This window comes from Nematostella vectensis, chromosome 9 (genome assembly GCF_932526225.1).
Source record: "Nematostella vectensis chromosome 9, jaNemVect1.1, whole genome shotgun sequence".
Taxonomy (NCBI): Eukaryota; Metazoa; Cnidaria; class Anthozoa; order Actiniaria; family Edwardsiidae; genus Nematostella; species Nematostella vectensis.
Window position 1 is genome coordinate 16,602,871 of NC_064042.1, and position 14,876 is coordinate 16,617,746.

The following is a 14,876-nucleotide window of genomic DNA, read 5'->3' on the forward strand; positions in this document are numbered from 1 at the left end:
CTTTCGTTTTCAAAAGATAAAATATGCCCCGTGTGAGGATGGAGCTCACGACCTTCAGATTTCTAGATTTGATTATGAGACTGACGCGCTGCCTACTGCGCTAACTAGGCCAACATGAGAAAAGTCTCTTCTCTCTGCGTGTTTGTTGTGTTTTTGTTCAAACCGCTCATAGAGTCATTCGTTTTCAAAAGAAAAACAAAATGTGCCCCGTGTGAGGATCGAACTCACGACCTTCAGATTTCTAGATTTGATTATGATACTGACGCTCTTCCTACTGCGCTAACAAGGCCAACATAAGAAATGTGTCTTCTCTATGCGTGTTTGTGGTGTTTTCGTCAAACCGGTCATAGAGTCATTCGTTTTCAAAAGAAAAAAATATGCCCCGTGTGAGGATCGATCTCACGACCTTCAGATTTCTACATTTGATTATGAGACTGACGCGCTGCCTACAGCGCTAACGAGGCCAACCTGAAAAATGTGTCTTCTCTATGCGTGTTTGTGGTGTTTTCGTCAAACTGGTCATAGAGTAATTCGTTTTCAAAAGAAAAAAAATATGCCCCGTGTGAGGATCGAACTCACGACCTTCAGATTTCTACATTTGATTATGAGACTGACGCGCTGACTACTGCGCTAACGAGGCTAACATGAGAAATGTGTCTTCTCTATGCGTGTTTGTGGTGTTTTCGTCAAACCGGTCATAGAGTCATTCGTTTTCAAAAGAAAAAAATATGCCCCGTCTGAGGATCGAACTCACGACATTCAGATTTCTACATTCGAGTATGATACTGACGCGCTGACTACTGCGCTAACGAGGCCAACATGAGAAAAGTGTCTTCTCTATGCGTGTTTGTTGTGTTTTTTGTCAAACCGCTCATAGAGTCATTCGTTTTCAAAAGAAAAAAAAAATATGCCCCGTGTGAGGATCGAACTCACGACCTTCAGATTTCTAGATTTGAGTATGAGACTGACGCGCTGCCTACTGCGCTAACGAGGCCAACATGAGAAAAGTGTCTTCTCTATGCGTGTCTGTGGTGTTTTCTTTAAACCGGTCATAGAGTCATTCGTTTTGAAAAGAAAAATGTGCCCCGTGTGATGATCGAGCTCACGACCTTAAGATTTCTACATTTGATTATGAGACTGACGCGCTGCCTACTGCGCTAACGAGGCCAACATGAGAAATGCGTCTTTTCTATGCGTGTTTGTGGTGTTTTCGTCAAACCGCTCATAGAGTCATTCGTTTTCAAAAGAGAAAAATATGCCCAGCGTGAGGATCGAACTCAAGACCTTCAGATTTCTACATTCGATTATGAGACTGACGCGCTGCCTCCTGCGCTAACGAGGCAAACATGAGAAAAGTGTATTCTCTATGCGTGTTTGTGGTGTTTTTTTGTCAAACCGGTCATAGAGTCATTCGTTTTCAAAAGAATAAAATATGCCCCGTGTGAGGATCGAACTCACGACCTTCAGATTTCTACATTTGATTAGGAGACTGACACGCTGCCTACTAGCGAGGCCAACCTGAGAAATGTGTCTTCTCTATACGTGTTTGTGGTGTTTTTTGTCAAACCGCTCATAGAGTCATTCGTTTTCAAAAGAAAAAAAAATATGTCCCGTGTGAGGATCGAACTCACGACCTTCAGATTTCTAGATTTGAGTATGAGACTGACGCGCTGCCTACTGCGCTAACGAGGCCAACATGAGAAAAGTGTCTTCTCTATGCGTGTTTGTGGTGTTTTCGTCAAACCGGTCATAGAGTCATTCGTTTTCAAAAGAAAAACAAAATGTGCCCCGTGTGAGGATCGAACTCACGACCTTCAGATTTCTAGATTTGATTATGATACTGACGCGCTTCCTACTGCGCTAACAAGGCCAACATAAGAAATGTGTCTTCTCTATGCGTGTTTGTGGTGTTTTCGTCAAACCGGTCATAGAGTCATTCGTTTTCAAAAGAAAAAAATATGCCCCGCGTGAGGATCGAACTCAAGACCTTCAGATTTCTACATTCGATTATGAGACTGACGCGCTGCCTACTGCGCTAACGAGGCTAACATGAGAAATGCGTCTTCTCTATGCGTGTTTGTGGTGTTTTCGTCAAACCGGTCATAGAGTCATTCGTTTTCAAAAGAAAAAAATATGCCCCGTCTGAGGATCGAACTCACGACATTCAGATTTCTACATCCGATTATGATACTGACGCGCTGCCTACTGCGCTAACAAGGCCAACATGAGAAAAATGTCTTCTCTATGCGTGTTTGTTGTGTTTTTTGTCAAACCGCTCATAGAGTCATTCGTTTTCAAAAGAAAAAAAATTGTGCCCCGCGTGAGGATCGAACTCAAGACCTTCAGATTTCTACATTCGATTATGAGACTTACGCGCTGCCTACTGCGCTAACGAGGCTAACATGAGAAATGTGTCTTCTCTATGCGTGTTTGTGGTGTTTTCGTCAAACCGGTCATAGAGTCATTCGTTTTCAAAAGAAAAAAATATGCCCCGTCTGAGGATCAAACTCACGACATTCAGATTTCTACATCCGATTATGATACTGACGCGCTGCCTACTGCGCTAACGAGGCCAACATGAGAAAAGTGTCTTCTCTATGCGTGTTTGTTGTGTTTTTTGTCAAACTGCTCATAGAGTCATTCGTTTTCAAAAGAAAAAAAATTGTGCCCCGTGTGAGGATCAAACTCACGACCTTCAGATTTCTAGATTTGATTATGAGACTGACGCGCTGCCAATTGCGCTAACGACGCCTACATGGGAAATGTGCCTTTTCTATCCGTGTTTGTGGTGTTTTCGTCAAACCGGTCATAGAGTCTTTCGTTTTCAAAAGAAAAAATATGCCCCGTGTGAGGATGGAGCTCACGACCTTCAGATTTCTAGATTTGATTATGAGACTGACGCGCTGCCTACTGCGCTAACGAGGCCAACATGAGAAATGCGTCTTTTCTATGCTTGTCTGTGGTGTTTTCTTTAAACCGGTCATAGAGTCATTCGGTTTGAAAAGAAAAATGTGCCCCGTGTGATGATCGAACTCACGACCTTCAGATTTCTAGATTTGATTATGAGACTGACGCGCTGCCTACTGCGCTAACTAGGCCAACATGAGAAAAGTCTCTTCTCTCTGCGTGTTTGTTGTGTTTTTGTTCAAACCGCTCATAGAGTCATTCGTTTTCAAAAGAAAAACAAAATGTGCCCCGTGTGAGGATCGAACTCACGACCTTCAGATTTCTAGATTTGATTATGATACTGACGCTCTTCCTACTGCGCTAACAAGGCCAGCATAAGAAATGTGTCTTCTCTATGCGTGTTTGTGGTGTTTTCGTCAAACCGGTCATAGAGTCATTCGTTTTCAAAAGAAAAAAATATGCCCCGTGTGAGGATCGATCTCACGACCTTCAGATTTCTACATTTGATTATGAGACTGACGCGCTGCCTACAGCGCTAACGAGGCCAACCTGAAAAATGTGTCTTCTCTATGCGTGTTTGTGGTGTTTTCGTCAAACTGGTCATAGAGTAATTCGTTTTCAAAAGAAAAAAAATATGCCCCGTGTGAGGATCGAACTCACGACCTTCAGATTTCTACATTTGATTATGCGACTGACGCGCTGACTACTGCGCTAACGAGGCTAACATGAGAAATGTGTCTTCTCTATGCGTGTTTGTGGTATTTTCGTCAAACCGGTCATAGAGTCATTAGTTTTCAAAAGAAAAAAATATGCCCCGTCTGAGGATCGAACTCACGACATTCAGATTTCTACATTCGATTATGATACTGACGCGCTGCCTACTGCGCTAACGAGGCCAACATGAGAAAAGTGTCTTCTCTATGCGTGTTTGTTGTGTTTTTTGTCAAACCGCTCATAGAGTCATTCGTTTTCAAAAGAAAAAAAATGTGCCCCTTGTGAGGATCGAACTCACGAACTTCAGATTTCTAGATTTGATTATGAGACTGACGCGCTGCCTATTGCGCTAACGACGCCTACATGGGAAATGTGCCTTTTCTATTCGTGTTTGTGGTGTTTTCGTCAAACCGGTCATAGAGTCTTTCGTTTTCAAAAGAAAAAATATGCCCCGTGTGAGGATCGAGCTCACGACCTTCAGATTTCTACATTTGATTATGAGACTGACGCGCTGCCTACTGCGCTAACGAGGCCAACATGAGAAATGCGTCTTTTCTATGCGTGTTTGTGGTGTTTTCGTCAAACCGCTCATAGAGTCATTTGTTTTCAAAAGAGAAAAATATGCCCCGCGTGAGGATCGAACTCAAGACCTTCAGATTTCTACATTCGATTATGAGACTGACGCGCTGCCTACTGCGCTAACGAGGCCAACATGAGAAAAGTGTATTCTCTATGCGTGTTTGTGGTGTTTTTTTGTCAAACCGGTCATAGAGTCAATCGTTTTCAAAAGAATAAAATATGCCCCGTGTGAGGATCAAACTCAGGACCTTCAGATTTCTACATTTGATTATGAGACTGACACGCTGCCTACTGCGCTAGCGAGGCCAACCTGAGAAATGTGTCTTCTCTATACGTGTTTGTGGTGTTTTTGTCAAACCGGTCATAGAGTCATTCGTTTTCAAAAGAAAAAAAATATTCCCCGTGTGAGGATCGAACTCACGACCTTCAGATTTCTAGATTTGAGTATGAGACTGACGCGCTACCTACTGCGCTAACGAGGCCAACATGAGAAAAGTGTCTTCTCTATGCGTGTTTGTTGTGTTTTTTGTCAAACCGCTCATAGAGTCGTTCGTTTTCAAAAGAAAAAAAAATGTGCCCCGTGTGAGGATCGAACTCACGACCTTCCGATTTCTAGATTTGATTATGATACTGACGCGCTTCCTACTGCGCTAACAAGGCCAACATAAGAAATGTGTCTTCTCTATGCGTGTTTGTGGTGTTTTCGTCAAACCGGTCATAGAGTCATTCGTTTTCAAAAGAAAAAATATGCCCCGTTTGAGGATCGAACTCACGACATTCAGATTTCTACATTCGATTCTGATATTGACGCGCCGCCTACTGCGCTAACGAGGCCAACCTGAAAAATGTGTCTTCTCTATGCGTGTTTGTGGTGTTTTCGTCAAACCGGTCATAGAGTCATTCGTTTTCAAAAGAAAAGAAATATGCCCCGTGTGAGGATCGAACTCACGACCTTCAGATTTCTACATTTGATTATGAGACTGACGCGCTGCCTACTGCGCTAACGAGGCTAACATGAGAAATGTGTCTTCTCTATGCGTGTTTGTGGTGTTTTCGTCAAACCGGTCATAGAGTCATTCGTTTTCAAAAGAAAAAAATATGCCCCGTCTAAGGATCGAACTCACGACATTCAGATTTCTACATTCGATTGTGATACTGACGCGCTGCCTACTGCGCTAACGAGGCCAACATGAGAAAAGTGTTTTCTCTATGCGTGTTTGTTGTGTTTTTTGTCAAACCGCTCATAGAGTCATTCGTTTTCAAAAGAAAAAAAATTGTGCCCCGTGTGAGGATCGAACTCACGACCTTCAGATTTCTAGATTTGATTATGAGACTGACGCGCTGCCTATTGCGCTAACGACGCCTACATGGGAAATGTGCCTTTTCTATTCGTGTTTGTGGTGTTTTCGTCAAACCGGTCATAGAGTCTTTCGTTTTCAAAAGAAAAAATATGCCCCGTCTGAGGATTGAGCTCACGACCTTAAGATTTCTAAATTTGATTATGAGACTGACGCGCTGCCTACTGCGCTAACGAGGCCAACATGAGAAATGCGTCTTTTCTATGCGTGTTTGTGGTGTTTTCGTCAAACCGCTCATAGAGTCATTCGTTTTCAAAAGAGAAAAATATTCGTCATTCATTTTCAAAAGAAATAAATATGCCCCGTCTGAGGATCGCCTACTGCGATCATGATACTGACGCGCTGCCTACTGCGCTAAGAAGGCCAACATGAGAAAAATGTCTTCTCTATGCGTGTTTGTTGTGTTTTTTTTGTCAAACCGCTCATAGAGTCATTCGTTTTCAAAAGAAAAAAAATTGTGCCCCGCGTGAGGATCGAACTCAAGACCTTCAGATTTCTACATTCGATTATGAGACTGACGCGCTGCCTACTGCGCTAACGAGGCTAACATGAGAAATGCGTCTTCTCTATGCGTGTTTGTGGTGTTTTCGTCAAACCGGTCATAGAGTCATTCGTTTTCAAAAGAAAAAAATATGCCCCGTCTGAGGATCGAACTCACGACATTCAGATTTCTACATCCGATTATGATACTGACGCGCTGCCTACTGCGCTAACAAGGCCAACATGAGAAAAATGTCTTCTCTATGCGTGTTTGTTGTGTTTTTTGTCAAACCGCTCATAGAGTCATTCGTTTTCAAAAGAAAAAAAATTGTGCCCCGCGTGAGGATCGAACTCAAGACCTTCAGATTTCTACATTCGATTATGAGACTTACGCGCTGCCTACTGCGCTAACGAGGCTAACATGAGAAATGTGTCTTCTCTATGCGTGTTTGTGGTGTTTTCGTCAAACCGGTCATAGAGTCATTCGTTTTCAAAAGAAAAAAATATGCCCCGTCTGAGGATCGAACTCACGACATTCAGATTTCTACATCCGATTATGATACTGACGCGCTGCCTACTGCGCTAACGAGGCCAACATGAGAAAAGTGTATTCTCTATGCGTGTTTGTGGTGTTTTCGTCAAACCGGTCATAGAGTCTTTCGTTTTCAAAAGAAAAAATATGCCCCGTGTGAGGATGGAGCTCACGACCTTCAGATTTCTAGATTTGATTATGAGACTGACGCGCTGCCTACTGCGCTAACGAGGCCAACATGAGAAATGCGTCTTTTCTATGCGTGTCTGTGGTGTTTTCTTTAAACCGGTCATAGAGTCATTCAGTTTGAAAAGAAAAATGTGCCCCGTGTGATGATCGAACTCACGACCTTCAGATTTCTAGATTTGATTATGAGACTGACGCGCTGCCTACTGCGCTAACTAGGCCAACATGAGAAAAGTCTCTTCTCTCTGCGTGTTTGTTGTGTTTTTGTTCAAACCGCTCATAGAGTCATTCGTTTTCAAAAGAAAAACAAAATGTGCCCCGTGTGAGGATCGAACTCACGACCTTCAGATTTCTAGATTTGATTATGATACTGACGCTCTTCCTACTGCGCTAACAAGGCCAACATAAGAAATGTGTCTTCTCTATGTGTGTTTGTGGTGTTTTCGTCAAACCGGTCATAGAGTCATTCGTTTTCAAAAGAAAAAAATATGCCCCGTGTGAGGATCGATCTCACGACCTTCAGATTTCTACATTTGATTATGAGACTGACGCGCTGCCTACAGCGCTAACGAGGCCAACCTGAAAAATGTGTCTTCTCTATGCGTGTTTGTGGTGTTTTCGTCAAACTGGTCATAGAGTAATTCGTTTTCAAAAGAAAAAAAATATGCCCCGTGTGAGGATCGAACTCACGACCTTCAGATTTCTACATTTGATTATGAGACTGACGCGCTGACTACTGCGCTAACGAGGCTAACATGAGAAATGTGTCTTCTCTATGCGTGTTTGTGGTGTTTTCGTCAAACCGGTCATAGAGTCATTCGTTTTCAAAAGAAAAAAATATGCCCCGTCTGAGGATCGAACTCACGACATTCAGATTTCTACATTCGATTATGATACTGACGCGCTGACTACTGCGCTAACGAGGCCAACATGAGAAAAGTGTCTTCTCTATGCGTGTTTGTTGTGTTTTTTGTCAAACCGCTCATAGAGTCATTCGTTTTCAAAAGAAAAAAAAATATGCCCCGTGTGAGGATCGAACTCACGACCTTCAGATTTCTAGATTTGAGTATGAGACTGACGCGCTGCCTACTGCGCTAACGAGGCCAACATGAGAAAAGTGTCTTCTCTATGCGTGTCTGTGGTGTTTTCTTTAAACCGGTCATAGAGTCATTCGTTTTGAAAAGAAAAATGTGCCCCGTGTGATGATCGAGCTCACGACCTTAAGATTTCTACATTTGATTATGAGACTGACGCGCTGCCTACTGCGCTAACGAGGCCAACATGAGAAATGCGTCTTTTCTATGCGTGTTTGTGGTGTTTTCGTCAAACCGCTCATAGAGTCATTCGTTTTCAAAAGAGAAAAATATGCCCAGCGTGAGGATCGAACTCAAGACCTTCAGATTTCTACATTCGATTATGAGACTGACGCGCTGCCTACTGCGCTAACGAGGCAAACATGAGAAAAGTGTATTCTCTATGCGTGTTTGTGGTGTTTTTTTGTCAAACCGGTCATAGAGTCATTCGTTTTCAAAAGAATAAAATATGCCCCGTGTGAGGATCGAACTCACGACCTTCAGATTTCTACATTTGATTAGGAGACTGATACGCTGCCTACTAGCGAGGCCAACCTGAGAAATGTGTCTTCTCTATACGTGTTTGTGGTGTTTTTTGTCAAACCGCTCATAGAGTCATTCGTTTTCAAAAGAAAAAAAAATATGTCCCGTGTGAGGATCGAACTCACGACCTTCAGATTTCTAGATTTGAGTATGAGACTGACGCGCTGCCTACTGCGCTAACGAGGCCAACATGAGAAAAGTGTCTTCTCTATGCGTGTTTGTGGTGTTTTCGTCAAACCGGTCATAGAGTCATTCGTTTTCAAAAGAAAAACAAAATGTGCCCCGTGTGAGGATCGAACTCACGACCTTCAGATTTCTAGATTTGATTATGATACTGACGCGCTTCCTACTGCGCTAACAAGGCCAACATAAGAAATGTGTCTTCTCTATGCGTGTTTGTGGTGTTTTCGTCAAACCGGTCATAGAGTCATTCGTTTTCAAAAGAAAAAAATATGCCCCGTCTAAGGATCGAACTCACGACATTCAGATTTCTACATTCGATTGTGATACTGACGCGCTGCCTACTGCGCTAACGAGGCCAACATGAGAAAAGTGTCTTCTCTATGCGTGTTTGTTGTGTTTTTTGTCAAACCGCTCATAGAGTCATTCGTTTTCAAAAGAAAAAAAATTGTGCCCCGTGTGAGGATCGAACTCACGACCTTCAGATTTCTAGATTTGATTATGAGACTGACGCGCTGCCTATTGCGCTAACGACGCCTACATGGGAAATGTGCCTTTTCTATTCGTGTTTGTGGTGTTTTTGTCAAACCGGTCATAGAGTCTTTCGTTTTTCAAAAGAAAAAATATGCCCCGTGTGAAGATCGAGCTCACGACCTTAAGATTTCTACATTTGATTATGAGACTGACGCGCTGCCTACTGCGCTAACGAGGCCAACATGAGAAATGCGTCTTTTCTATGCGTGTTTGTGGTGTTTTCGTCAAACCGCTCACAGAGTCATTCGTTTTCAAAAGAAAAAAATATGCCCCGTCTGAGGATCGAACTCACGACATTCAGATTTCTACATCCGATTATGATACTGACGCGCTGCCTACTGCGCTAACAAGGCCAACATGAGAAAAATGTCTTCTCTATGCGTGTTTGTTGTGTTTTTTGTCAAACCGCTCATAGAGTCATTCCTTTTCAAAAGAAAAAAAATTGTGCCCCGTGTGAGGATCAAACTCACGACCTTCAGATTTCTAGATTTGATTATGAGACTGACGCGCTGCCTATTGCGCTAACGACGCCTACATGGGAAATGTGCCTTTTCTATCCGTGTTTGTGGTGTTTTCGTCAAACCGGTCATAGAGTCTTTCGTTTTCAAAAGAAAAAATATGCCCCCTGTGAGGATGGAGCTCACGACCTTCAGATTTCTAGATTTGATTATGAGACTGACGCGCTGCCTACTGCGCTAACGAGGCCAACATGAGAAATGCGTCTTTTCTATGCGTGTCTGTGGTGTTTTCTTTAAACCGGTCATAGAGTCATTCGTTTTGAAAAGAAAAATGTGCCCCGTGTGATGATCGAACTCACGACCTTCAGATTTCTAGATTTGATTATGAGACTGACGCGCTGCCTACTGCGCTAACTAGGCCAACATGAGAAAAGTCTCTTCTCTCTGCGTGTTTGTTGTGTTTTTGTTCAAACCGCTCATAGAGTCATTCGTTTTCAAAAGAAAAACAAAATGTGCCCCGTGTGAGGATCGAACTCACGACCTTCAGATTTCTAGATTTGATTATGATACTGACGCTCTTCCTACTGCGCTAACAAGGCCAACATAAGAAATGTGTCTTCTCTATGCGTGTTTGTGGTGTTTTCGTCAAACCGGTCATAGAGTCATTCGTTTTCAAAAGACAAAAATATGCCCCGTGTGAGGATCGATCTCACGACCTTCAGATTTCTACATTTGATTATGAGACTGACGCGCTGCCTACAGCGCTAACGAGGCCAACCTGAAAAATGTGTCTTCTCTATGCGTGTTTGTGGTGTTTTCGTCAAACCGGTCATAGAGTCATTAGTTTTCAAAAGAAAAAAAATATGCCCCGTGTGAGGATCGAACTCACGACCTTCAGATTTCTACATTTGATTAGGAGACTGATACGCTGCCTACTAGCGAGGCCAACCTGAGAAATGTGTCTTCTCTATACGTGTTTGTGGTGTTTTTTGTCAAACCGCTCATAGAGTCATTCGTTTTCAAAAGAAAAAAAAATATGTCCCGTGTGAGGATCGAACTCACGACCTTCAGATTTCTACATTTGATTATGAGACTGACGCGCTGCCTACTGCGCTAACGAGGCCAACATGAGAAAAGTGTCTTCTCTATGCGTGTTTGTTGTGTTTTTTGTCAAACCGCTCATAGAGTCATTCGTTTTCAAAAGAAAAAAAATGTGCCCCTTGTGAGGATCGAACTCACGAACTTCAGATTTCTAGATTTGATTATGAGACTGACGCGCTGCCTATTGCGCTAACGACGCCTACATGGGAAATGTGCCTTTTCTATTCGTGTTTGTGGTGTTTTCGTCAAACCGGTCATAGAGTCTTTCGTTTTCAAAAGAAAAAATATGCCCCGTGTGAGGATCGAGCTCACGACCTTCAGATTTCTACATTTGATTATGAGACTGACGCGCTGCCTACTGCGCTAACGAGGCCAACATGAGAAATGCGTCTTTTCTATGCGTGTTTGTGGTGTTTTCGTCAAACCGCTCATAGAGTCATTTGTTTTCAAAAGAGAAAAATATGCCCCGCGTGAGGATCGAACTCAAGACCTTTAGATTTCTACATTCGATTATGAGACTGACGCGCTGCCTACTGCGCTAACGAGGCCAACATGAGAAAAGTGTATTCTCTATGCGTGTTTGTGGTGTTTTTTTGTCAAACCGGTCATAGAGTCAATCGTTTTCAAAAGAATAAAATATGCCCCGTGTGAGGATCGAACTCACGACCTTCAGATTTCTACATTTGATTATGAGACTGACACGCTGCCTACTGCGCTAGCGAGGCCAACCTGAGAAATGTGTCTTCTCTATACGTGTTTGTGGTGTTTTTGTCAAACCGGTCATAGAGTCGTTCGTTTTCAAAAGAAAAAAAAATGTGCCCCGTGTGAGGATCGAACTCACGACCTTCCGATTTCTAGATTTGATTATGATACTGACGCGCTTCCTACTGCGCTAACAAGGCCAACATAAGAAATGTGTCTTCTCTATGCGTGTTTGTGGTGTTTTCGTCAAACCGGTCATAGAGTCATTCGTTTTCAAAAGAAAAAATATGCCCCGTTTGAGGATCGAACTCACGACATTCAGATTTCTACATTCGATTCTGATATTGACGCGCCGCCTACTGCGCTAACGAGGCCAACCTGAAAAATGTGTCTTCTCTATGCGTGTTTGTGGTGTTTTCGTCAAACCGGTCATAGAGTCATTCGTTTTCAAAAGAAAAGAAATATGCCCCGTGTGAGGATCGAACTCACGACCTTCAGATTTCTACATTTGATTATGAGACTGACGCGCTGCCTACTGCGCTAACGAGGCTAACATGAGAAATGTGTCTTCTCTATGCGTGTTTGTGGTGTTTTCGTCAAACCGGTCATAGAGTCATTCGTTTTCAAAAGAAAAAAATATGCCCCGTCTAAGGATCGAACTCACGACATTCAGATTTCTACATTCGATTGTGATACTGACGCGCTGCCTACTGCGCTAACGAGGCCAACATGAGAAAAGTGTCTTCTCTATGCGTGTTTGTTGTGTTTTTTGTCAAACCGCTCATAGAGTCATTCGTTTTCAAAAGAAAAAAAATTGTGCCCCGTGTGAGGATCGAACTCACGACCTTCAGATTTCTAGATTTGATTATGAGACTGACGCGCTGCCTATTGCGCTAACGACGCCTACATGGGAAATGTGCCTTTTCTATTCGTGTTTGTGGTGTTTTCGTCAAACCGGTCATAGAGTCTTTCGTTTTCAAAAGAAAAAATATGCCCCGTCTGAGGATTGAGCTCACGACCTTAAGATTTCTAAATTTGATTATGAGACTGACGCGCTGCCTACTGCGCTAACGAGGCCAACATGAGAAATGCGTCTTTTCTATGCGTGTTTGTTGTGTTTTCGTCAAACCGCTCATAGAGTCATTCGTTTTCAAAAGAGAAAAATATTCGTCATTCATTTTCAAAAGAAATAAATATGCCCCGTCTGAGGATCGCCTACTGCGATCATGATACTGACGCGCTGCCTACTGCGCTAAGAAGGCCAACATGAGAAAAATGTCTTCTCTATGCGTGTTTGTTGTGTTTTTTTGTCAAACCGCTCATAGAGTCATTCGTTTTCAAAAGAAAAAAAATTGTGCCCCGCGTGAGGATCGAACTCAAGACCTTCAGATTTCTACATTCGATTATGAGACTGACGCGCTGCCTACTGCGCTAACGAGGCTAACATGAGAAATGCGTCTTCTCTATGCGTGTTTGTGGTGTTTTCGTCAAACCGGTCATAGAGTCATTCGTTTTCAAAAGAAAAAAATATGCCCCGTCTGAGGATCGAACTCACGACATTCAGATTTCTACATCCGATTATGATACTGACGCGCTGCCTACTGCGCTAACAAGGCCAACATGAGAAAAATGTCTTCTCTATGCGTGTTTGTTGTGTTTTTTGTCAAACCGCTCATAGAGTCATTCGTTTTCAAAAGAAAAAAAATTGTGCCCCGCGTGAGGATCGAACTCAAGACCTTCAGATTTCTACATTCGATTATGAGACTTACGCGCTGCCTACTGCGCTAACGAGGCTAACATGAGAAATGTGTCTTCTCTATGCGTGTTTGTGGTGTTTTCGTCAAACCGGTCATAGAGTCATTCGTTTTCAAAAGAAAAAAATATGCCCCGTCTAAGGATCGAACTCACGACATTCAGATTTCTACATCCGATTATGATACTGACGCGCTGCCTACTGCGCTAACGAGGCCAACATGAGAAAAGTGTCTTCTCTATGCGTGTTTGTTGTGTTTTTTGTCAAACTGCTCATAGAGTCATTCGTTTTCAAAAGAAAAAAAATTGTGCCCCGTGTGAGGATCAAACTCACGACCTTCAGATTTCTAGATTTGATTATGAGACTGACGCGCTGCCAATTGCGCTAACGACGCCTACATGGGAAATGTGCCTTTTCTATCCGTGTTTGTGGTGTTTTCGTCAAACCGGTCATAGAGTCTTTCGTTTTCAAAAGAAAAAATATGCCCCGTGTGAGGATGGAGCTCACGACCTTCAGATTTCTAGATTTGATTATGAGACTGACGCGCTGCCTACTGCGCTAACGAGGCCAACATGAGAAATGCGTCTTTTCTATGCGTGTCTGTGGTGTTTTCTTTAAACCGGTCATAGAGTCATTCGGTTTGAAAAGAAAAATGTGCCCCGTGTGATGATCGAACTCACGACCTTCAGATTTCTAGATTTGATTATGAGACTGACGCGCTGCCTACTGCGCTAACTAGGCCAACATGAGAAAAGTCTCTTCTCTCTGCGTGTTTGTTGTGTTTTTGTTCAAACCGCTCATAGAGTCATTCGTTTTCAAAAGAAAAACAAAATGTGCCCCGTGTGAGGATCGAACTGACGACCTTCAGATTTCTAGATTTGATTATGATACTGACGCTCTTCCTACTGCGCTAACAAGGCCAACATAGGAAATGTGTCTTCTCTATGCGTGTTTGTGGTGTTTTCGTCAAACCGGTCATAGAGTCATTCGTTTTCAAAAGAAAAAAATATGCCCCGTGTGAGGATCGATCTCACGACCTTCAGATTTCTACATTTGATTATGAGACTGACGCGCTGCCTACAGCGCTAACGAGGCCAACCTGAAAAATGTGTCTTCTCTATGCGTGTTTGTGGTGTTTTCGTCAAACTGGTCATAGAGTAATTCGTTTTCAAAAGAAAAAAAATATGCCCCGTGTGAGGATCGAACTCACGACCTTCAGATTTCTACATTTGATTATGAGACTGACGCGCTGACTACTGCGCTAACGAGGCTAACATGAGAAATGTGTCTTCTCTATGCGTGTTTGTGGTGTTTTCGTCAAACCGGTCATAGAGTCATTCGTTTTCAAAAGAAAAAAATATGCCCCGTCTGAGGATCGAACTCACGACATTCAGATTTCTACATTCGATTATGATACTGACGCGCTGACTACTGCGCTAACGAGGCCAACATGAGAAAAGTGTCTTCTCTATGCGTGTTTGTTGTGTTTTTTGTCAAACCGCTCATAGAGTCATTCGTTTTCAAAAGAAAAAAAAATATGCCCCGTGTGAGGATCGAACTCACGACCTTCAGATTTCTAGATTTGAGTATGAGACTGACGCGCTGCCTACTGCGCTAACGAGGCCAACATGAGAAAAGTGTCTTCTCTATGCGTGTCTGTGGTGTTTTCTTTAAACCGGTCATAGAGTCATTCGTTTTGAAAAGAAAAATGTGCCCCGTGTGATGATCGAGCTCACGACCTTAAGATTTCTACATTTGATTATGAGACTGACGCGC

At 42.8% G+C, this 14,876-nt stretch overlaps 11 non-coding genes across 11 annotated transcripts; all 11 read right to left on the reverse strand.

The window, feature by feature from the left end:
* Window positions 1–554: 554 nt before the first annotated feature.
* Trnam-cau lies at window positions 555–640 on the reverse strand. Its single transcript is given in 2 exon segments — window positions 555–590; window positions 604–640. It is a non-coding gene; the product is annotated as a tRNA-Met (tRNA).
* A 268-nt stretch (window positions 641–908) lies between these two features.
* Trnam-cau lies at window positions 909–994 on the reverse strand. The gene is given in 2 exon segments: window positions 909–944; window positions 958–994. It is a non-coding gene; the product is annotated as a tRNA-Met (tRNA).
* Window positions 995–1,606: 612 nt separating this feature from the next.
* On the reverse strand, window positions 1,607–1,692 carry Trnam-cau. Its single transcript is given in 2 exon segments — window positions 1,607–1,642; window positions 1,656–1,692. It is a non-coding gene; the product is annotated as a tRNA-Met (tRNA).
* Window positions 1,693–5,124: 3,432 nt separating this feature from the next.
* Window positions 5,125–5,210, reverse strand: Trnam-cau. Its single transcript is given in 2 exon segments — window positions 5,125–5,160; window positions 5,174–5,210. It is a non-coding gene; the product is annotated as a tRNA-Met (tRNA).
* Window positions 5,211–7,421: 2,211 nt separating this feature from the next.
* On the reverse strand, window positions 7,422–7,507 carry Trnam-cau. Its single transcript is given in 2 exon segments — window positions 7,422–7,457; window positions 7,471–7,507. It is a non-coding gene; the product is annotated as a tRNA-Met (tRNA).
* A 267-nt stretch (window positions 7,508–7,774) lies between these two features.
* On the reverse strand, window positions 7,775–7,860 carry Trnam-cau. The gene is given in 2 exon segments: window positions 7,775–7,810; window positions 7,824–7,860. It is a non-coding gene; the product is annotated as a tRNA-Met (tRNA).
* Window positions 7,861–8,472: 612 nt separating this feature from the next.
* Window positions 8,473–8,558, reverse strand: Trnam-cau. Its single transcript is given in 2 exon segments — window positions 8,473–8,508; window positions 8,522–8,558. It is a non-coding gene; the product is annotated as a tRNA-Met (tRNA).
* A 2,023-nt stretch (window positions 8,559–10,581) lies between these two features.
* Window positions 10,582–10,667, reverse strand: Trnam-cau. The gene is given in 2 exon segments: window positions 10,582–10,617; window positions 10,631–10,667. It is a non-coding gene; the product is annotated as a tRNA-Met (tRNA).
* Window positions 10,668–11,811: 1,144 nt separating this feature from the next.
* On the reverse strand, window positions 11,812–11,897 carry Trnam-cau. Its single transcript is given in 2 exon segments — window positions 11,812–11,847; window positions 11,861–11,897. It is a non-coding gene; the product is annotated as a tRNA-Met (tRNA).
* A 2,388-nt stretch (window positions 11,898–14,285) lies between these two features.
* On the reverse strand, window positions 14,286–14,371 carry Trnam-cau. Its single transcript is given in 2 exon segments — window positions 14,286–14,321; window positions 14,335–14,371. It is a non-coding gene; the product is annotated as a tRNA-Met (tRNA).
* A 267-nt stretch (window positions 14,372–14,638) lies between these two features.
* Window positions 14,639–14,724, reverse strand: Trnam-cau. Its single transcript is given in 2 exon segments — window positions 14,639–14,674; window positions 14,688–14,724. It is a non-coding gene; the product is annotated as a tRNA-Met (tRNA).
* Between the last annotated feature and the right edge of the window lie 152 nt (window positions 14,725–14,876).